Source organism: Lonchura striata, chromosome Z (assembly GCF_050655825.1).
Source record: "Lonchura striata isolate lonStrDom1 chromosome Z, ASM5065582v1, whole genome shotgun sequence".
NCBI classification, from domain to species: domain Eukaryota; kingdom Metazoa; phylum Chordata; class Aves; order Passeriformes; family Estrildidae; genus Lonchura; species Lonchura striata.
In genome coordinates this window covers 47,129,758-47,135,706 of record NC_140740.1, presented here as the reverse complement: position 1 = coordinate 47,135,706, position 5,949 = coordinate 47,129,758, and positions in this window count along the sequence as shown.

Here is a 5,949-nt window from a genome sequence, read left to right as displayed (position 1 = left end):
GCAAGGTCCTGGCAGTTCCTTTGTGTGTTGCTGGTGCTGTCTAAACCTATGTCTGGTGCTATGGGAGTACTCCTTGCTCTGGTGGAGCCCATCTGTGTGTGTGTGTGTGTGTGTTACCCTGCTGTGGACAGGGCTGCTCCTCATGCTTAACACCTCTTAGCTCTGTTAATGGAAGAAAAGGATTTGGCAGTGTCTCTGCCTTGCCCTGGTTTGGCAGGAAGGGCCTGGCAGCAGGTACCTGCTGTTACTCTTCCGAGGCTAGCCATGAGTTATCAGGTCTCTTGCTGCTGTGGCTCTGCAGCAAAGGATCTCTCCAAGAATCCCTGTCTCATCCAGGCACTTGGGGCACTCAAGGTGTCTCTGGGGTTGTGGCGCAGTGTGACACCACTGTGATGGGGGAGAGAGGACCTTTTAACACATTCCATGTATCCCAGTTTCTGATGCTTGTCTTGGATCTCTGTTGGAAAGCTGGCTTTGTGTTGTGAGCCAGACTCAGTAGTTGGGTTCTGATCGTGGTTTTATTTCCTTTTCTCCTGTTCTGCCTCCCTGCCTTGCTCCTTTTATTTTCCCCTCTGTGAACTAAAAAATGTGCTACTGCTGTACTTGATTGCTTTATGTCAGGGAAGCTCGGGGTCCTAGGGAGCAGGAGCAGGACAAGAGGCAGGATTGGCTGAGCCCTCGGCCTGAGGGGGAGCAGGGCAGTAGAATGCACAGAGCAGCTCTTAGGGTGTGCAGGATCTGAGGGTTTCTGCAAGGAGGGTAAAATGCACTGTGTGTGGCAGAATGTTTCCCTGGGCCTTAGGAGCTGAGCCATGGGAGAGAGGGGGCAGATGCTGTGGGGTTTCTGTCCCAGAGTCTGGCACATCTTGAAGGGCTCCATCGAGCCATTGTGTTGAAGGGGAGAGAGTTTAATGGCAGAGGACTGGGTGTGGTGAGAAGGGGCTTGTGTCAGCCGTGGGTGTGGTAAGCGCAGTGAAATAGGGGACGCTGCGTTTAAATAGCAAACCCCCTGCGGCGGAGGAGGTGGTGCAGGCCCCTGGGGTCCGGGCTGGCAGCTCACCTGCGCTGTCCTATTTGGGAGCTGTCTGCCGGCACCACCGTCCCTGTCCTCACACCATCTCTGCTGGGGAAATCGCTCTGGCTGGCTCCAGTGGGAACACTTGTGGCAGCAGGGTTGAGGCTGTGGGGGACTGGTGCTTCCCCTGCCTCACTCCATCCAGTTTTTGGGTTAAACATCACCGTTCTGCTCTAGGGTTGACTCCTCCCTGAGCTCTGCAGGGACAGATACCAGCTTTGCTTTGGCCACAGGGAACCAGACCCAGGTGCTTTCTGCCACCTAGTAAAGGGAATCTCATGGCTCTCCAAAGCCTTCCAAAGCTTGGACAGGGGCTTCTTCCTCCCTGCAGTGGGAGAACATCACCACCCAGCAAGTCGAGGGGCAGATCCATCCTGGCAGCTTTGTCTGCTCTGGAGGCTGGGGCAAGGAGTACATGGGATGGTGTGCCCCATCTCCTGGCAGCCCAAATCTTCCTCAGTGCCTCTGCAGGCTGCAAATGCTAATTGAATCCAGCAGAGGAGCTGGAAAACCTCCTGCTTTCTTCCCTGCCATCTGTGGTACGTAGCTCCACAGGATTTCCAAGAGCATCTACCCTTGCTCTGAGGCTGTATGGACCTGGTGGGAGGGCTGAGGGTGTCCCCCAGATCAGCACTCACAGGCCCCTCTCTGAACTTCAGCAGCCCTAGGCGAGCAGTTGGTATCAAGGACGGGGTTTGGCCCCAGCCCTGCCCCTTTCAGGACTCCTCCAGCAGAGACCCTGGTCAGTCACTGCCAGGGCAAGAACCTTTCTGCAGCACCCTCCTCCCCTGCCCAGATCCTTGTTGAGGGTCTGGGCAGCTCCCAGAGGTGCTGGAGGAAGATGTTATTGGCTGAGGCATGCCCTGGAGAGTGTGGGATTAATGCGGGGGAAGCTGAGGGCATCCCTTCCTTTGCTGACATGATCCACACCTCCCTGTGCCCCCCTGGGTTCCACCTGTGGCCCCAGAGCCCCTTCACCCCCTACAGCCAGGCCCCATTGGGACCATTGGATTTGATGGGAGCCACAGTCCAGCCACGCTTGATGCAGGGTGGGAGAACTTTCTCAGGCCATGGTTCTGGGGTTAGAGGCTGGTCCCTGATCCAAGAGACTGGCACCCTCCTGCACCATCCCAAAGCCCTCTGGGCCCTCCCGGTCCTCTGATCACCGTGGGGTCACAAGTGACTGCTCTCAGCAGTCCTCCATCCTGCTCCAGGTAGGCATGGATGAGCTATGGGCATTGCTGCTCCATTAGCAGCACTGGTCCCCAGGACATCCCTTCCCCTTGAGCCCCACAGGTCATGTGTGCCCTCTCCCCATGCCTATCCTTGTCCTGAGGGCATCCCTCTTCCATGGCCATCCCCTCTCTATGGATGTGCCCTCCCCATTGACACTTCCTACCCCAGATGTATCACTTCCCTATGGATGTTCCTACTCCAAGGGCTTCTCCACCTGTGAGGATTTGAACCCAGCTGGCAAATCAGTCCCATTCAGCTGCTCATTCACACCCCACCTGCCACAAACCCCCAGCTGATACACTGGGAATGATGTTCTATGGCATGGAATAACCCTTTGGCTAATCTGGGTCAGCTCTTCTGGCCATGCTTCCACCCATCTTCTTGTGCTCCTGCTCACTGGCAGATCATAGGACGCTGGAAAGTTCCTTTGTCCCTCCAGAAATACGATGTTTTCTACACTGTGTAGCTCCATAACTTTCGGGTGCACAGTGTGGGATAGAGGATAGAGGATAGAGGCAGGGCCCTTCTAGTCCTGGTCATTGGATTTGCCACTCACTTCTTGTAGAAATGGAATCAGAAAACACCCTGAGTTGGAATGGACCCATCGTGGCCATCAAATACAACTCCTGGCCCTGCACAGGACACCCCTACGGACATAGCATGGGCCTGAGAGCATTGTTAAAACACTTCTTGAACTCTGTCAGGCTTGGTGCTGTAATCACTTCTCTGGAGAGCTGTTCCAGAGCCCATCAACTCCTCCAGGTGAAAAACCTTTTCAACATAAATCTCCCCTGACACAGCTTTGTGCTTGCCATAGGATCAGGAATACTCTACCCTTTGATTCTGCCTGGGAAGCTACCCACTGGAGACTGGACAGCAAATACTCTCTCTGGAAGAACCCTAATTTGTGATTGTTTTCCTTGGCAATTCCCATACCTGTCTCTCTATGGTCAATCTAGGTTTTCCTTCCCATGTTCTTGGGTCCTCTCCATATTGTTGCAGGTAAAACCATCAGGTACCACTATCTCCTCCCTCTTCCTTAAAAGGATGCCTGCTGTTACCAGCCCAGGGGAATGGAGAGCTTCCATTGGAGATGGAAAGCAGGAAGGAATTATCAATGTGGATGCCCATCCCTAGGAATGTTCAAGGCCAGGGTGAATGGGATTTTGAGCAACCTGGTCTAGTGGAAGGTGTCCCAGTCCATAGCAGGGGACTTCGAATGAGATGAGCTTTAAGATCCCTTCCAACCCAAACCTTTCTATGCCTGATTCTGTGAAAGGAGGGAGATGTAGAAAAATGTTTCTGCCAGTTTGACTCTCCAAGGAAAAAGGCCAAAGGTGCAGTTATGAACAGTTCCCAACAGATGGCTCCCGAAATACAGAGGGAATGGCAGTGCTGAGTGCTTGTATCAGATTTGCCTCACAAATGGAGATTCTGCTGTACCAATGGACCCACAGACCAGGGCCAATTGTGTGAGGTTCAACAAGGCCAAGTGCTGGGTCCTGCCCTTGGGTCACAGCAACCCCCTGCAGCTCCAGGCTGGGACAGCGTGGCTGGAAAGCTGCTGAATGGGAAAGGACCTGGGGGTGCTGGTCAGCAGTGGCTGAACATGAACTGGAATGTGCCCAGGTGGCCAAGAAGGCCACGGACATCCTGAATGTACCAGCAGTGGTGTGGCCAGCAGGACCAGGGCAGTGACTGCCCCTCTGTGCTGGGAGCTGGTGAGGCCACACTCCAAGTGCTGTGTCCAGTTCTGGGGTCCTCAGAAAAAGACACTGAGATGCTGGATTGAGTCCAGAGAAGGGCAGTGGAGCTGGGAAAGGGTCTGGAGCACAAGGCCTGTGAGGAGCAGTTGAGGGAGATGGAGGTCTTTATCCTGGAGGAAAACAGGCTCAGGGGGGACTTGATCACTCTCTACAGTGACCTGAAAGGAGGGTATAGTCAGTCTCTTCTCCCAAGTAGCAAATGACAGGACAAGAGGAAATGGCCTCAAGTTGTGCTAGTGGAGGTTTAAGTTGGATATTAGGATAAGTTTCTTCATGGAAGGAGTTGTCAAGTATTGAAGCAGGCTGCCATGGCCATTGTGCATCCCTGGGGGTATTCAAAAGATGTGTATCATCAAATCACAGAATGGTTAGGTTGGAAAAGATTTCTAAAATCACTAAGTCAAATAATTAACCCAACATTCCCAAGTTCACCACCAAACCATGTTTTTAAGCACCAGACATGTGCTTAAGACATCTTGGAAACTTTCAGGAACGGTGTAGATGTGGCACTTGGAGACACCTGTAAGCCACTATTGCAAAGAACAACTCACCCAGGCCCATGGAGGATCAATGTCACCACAGGGGACACACACCAAGCAAAGTGCTCCTTCAAGCATGTGGACAGGAACTTTGATTACAAGCAAAACAACTTTGTGACCAGAACAAACAGCTTGTAACAAACCTGGTCTAACAGATGTATTGTTACTCCATCCTCTGGGCACCAGATAGGGCCCTTGAAGTTTCACTAAGTGCCATGCAGCCACTCACTTATTCTCCCCACAGTTTTTTGCACTGGGCATGGTGTTCTATGGCATGCAATATCCATTTGGGTCAGCTCTCCTGGCCATGCTCCCTCCTGGTTTTTTGGGCACCTGCTCCTGGCAGAGCATGGGAAACTGGCCAGTGCTTGAGTCAGGGTAAGCACTGCAGAGCAACAGCTGAAACATCAGTGTGTTATCAACATCATCCTCAGCTGAATCAAAATCACAACACTGAAACAGCTACTGGGGAGAAAATGAACTCTATTCCAGATGAAACCGCCACTTATTCCATACCTTTTACATCATGCCAGGTCCCCTGCTTTCCAATACCCCATCACCCTTCCTGTCTTCTGATACCAGTCTTTTGAACCCTTCCAGTGCCTATAAGGATGGGGAGAGGTTTTTGACAAGAGCATATAGGGACAGGACAAAGAGTAATGCCTTCAAAGTGAGAGAGAGGGATTTAAGATTGGATGTCAGGAAGAAATTCTTTACTGTCAGGGTGTGAAGCACTGGCAGAGGTTGCTCAGAAAATCTGTGGATGCCCCATCCCTGGAAGTGTTCAAGGCCAGGTTTGATGGGTCTTTGAGCAACCTGGTCTAGTGGAAGGTGTCCCTGCCCACAGCATGGGGTTGGAATGAGGTGAGCTTTAAGGTCCTTTCCAACCCAAATCATTATTTGATTCTGTGATTACATCATTATCCCTATCTATGGACCACCCCTATAAAAGTGCCTTGAGGTTGTTTAGGTCATGACCTTGGGCTTCATCTGTCCTAGGAGTCTTTCAGGACAGGAAAGATGGTGTGTGGTGGTGTCACTTGTAGAAATCACTTCTGATTCTATCACTGCTGGGCTTGGCTGCTTTCACCACAGCTCATCCTTCATTAACATGGCTACCAAAGGAGAGGTGGGCTCAGATCCCCAAATTCAGAGAGGCAAGGTACCCAGTGATGGTGATGGACATATTAGTGGCCATGGAAGGTATATGCAGTGCTATGTAGCAATTAACATAACTCAGTTTAAATTATTGACTATTCTCACCCAAAATCAAATTGTCTTGAGCCACACACTGGATCTGAGAGATGGGCACAATGCCCATCTCCTGTCCCTG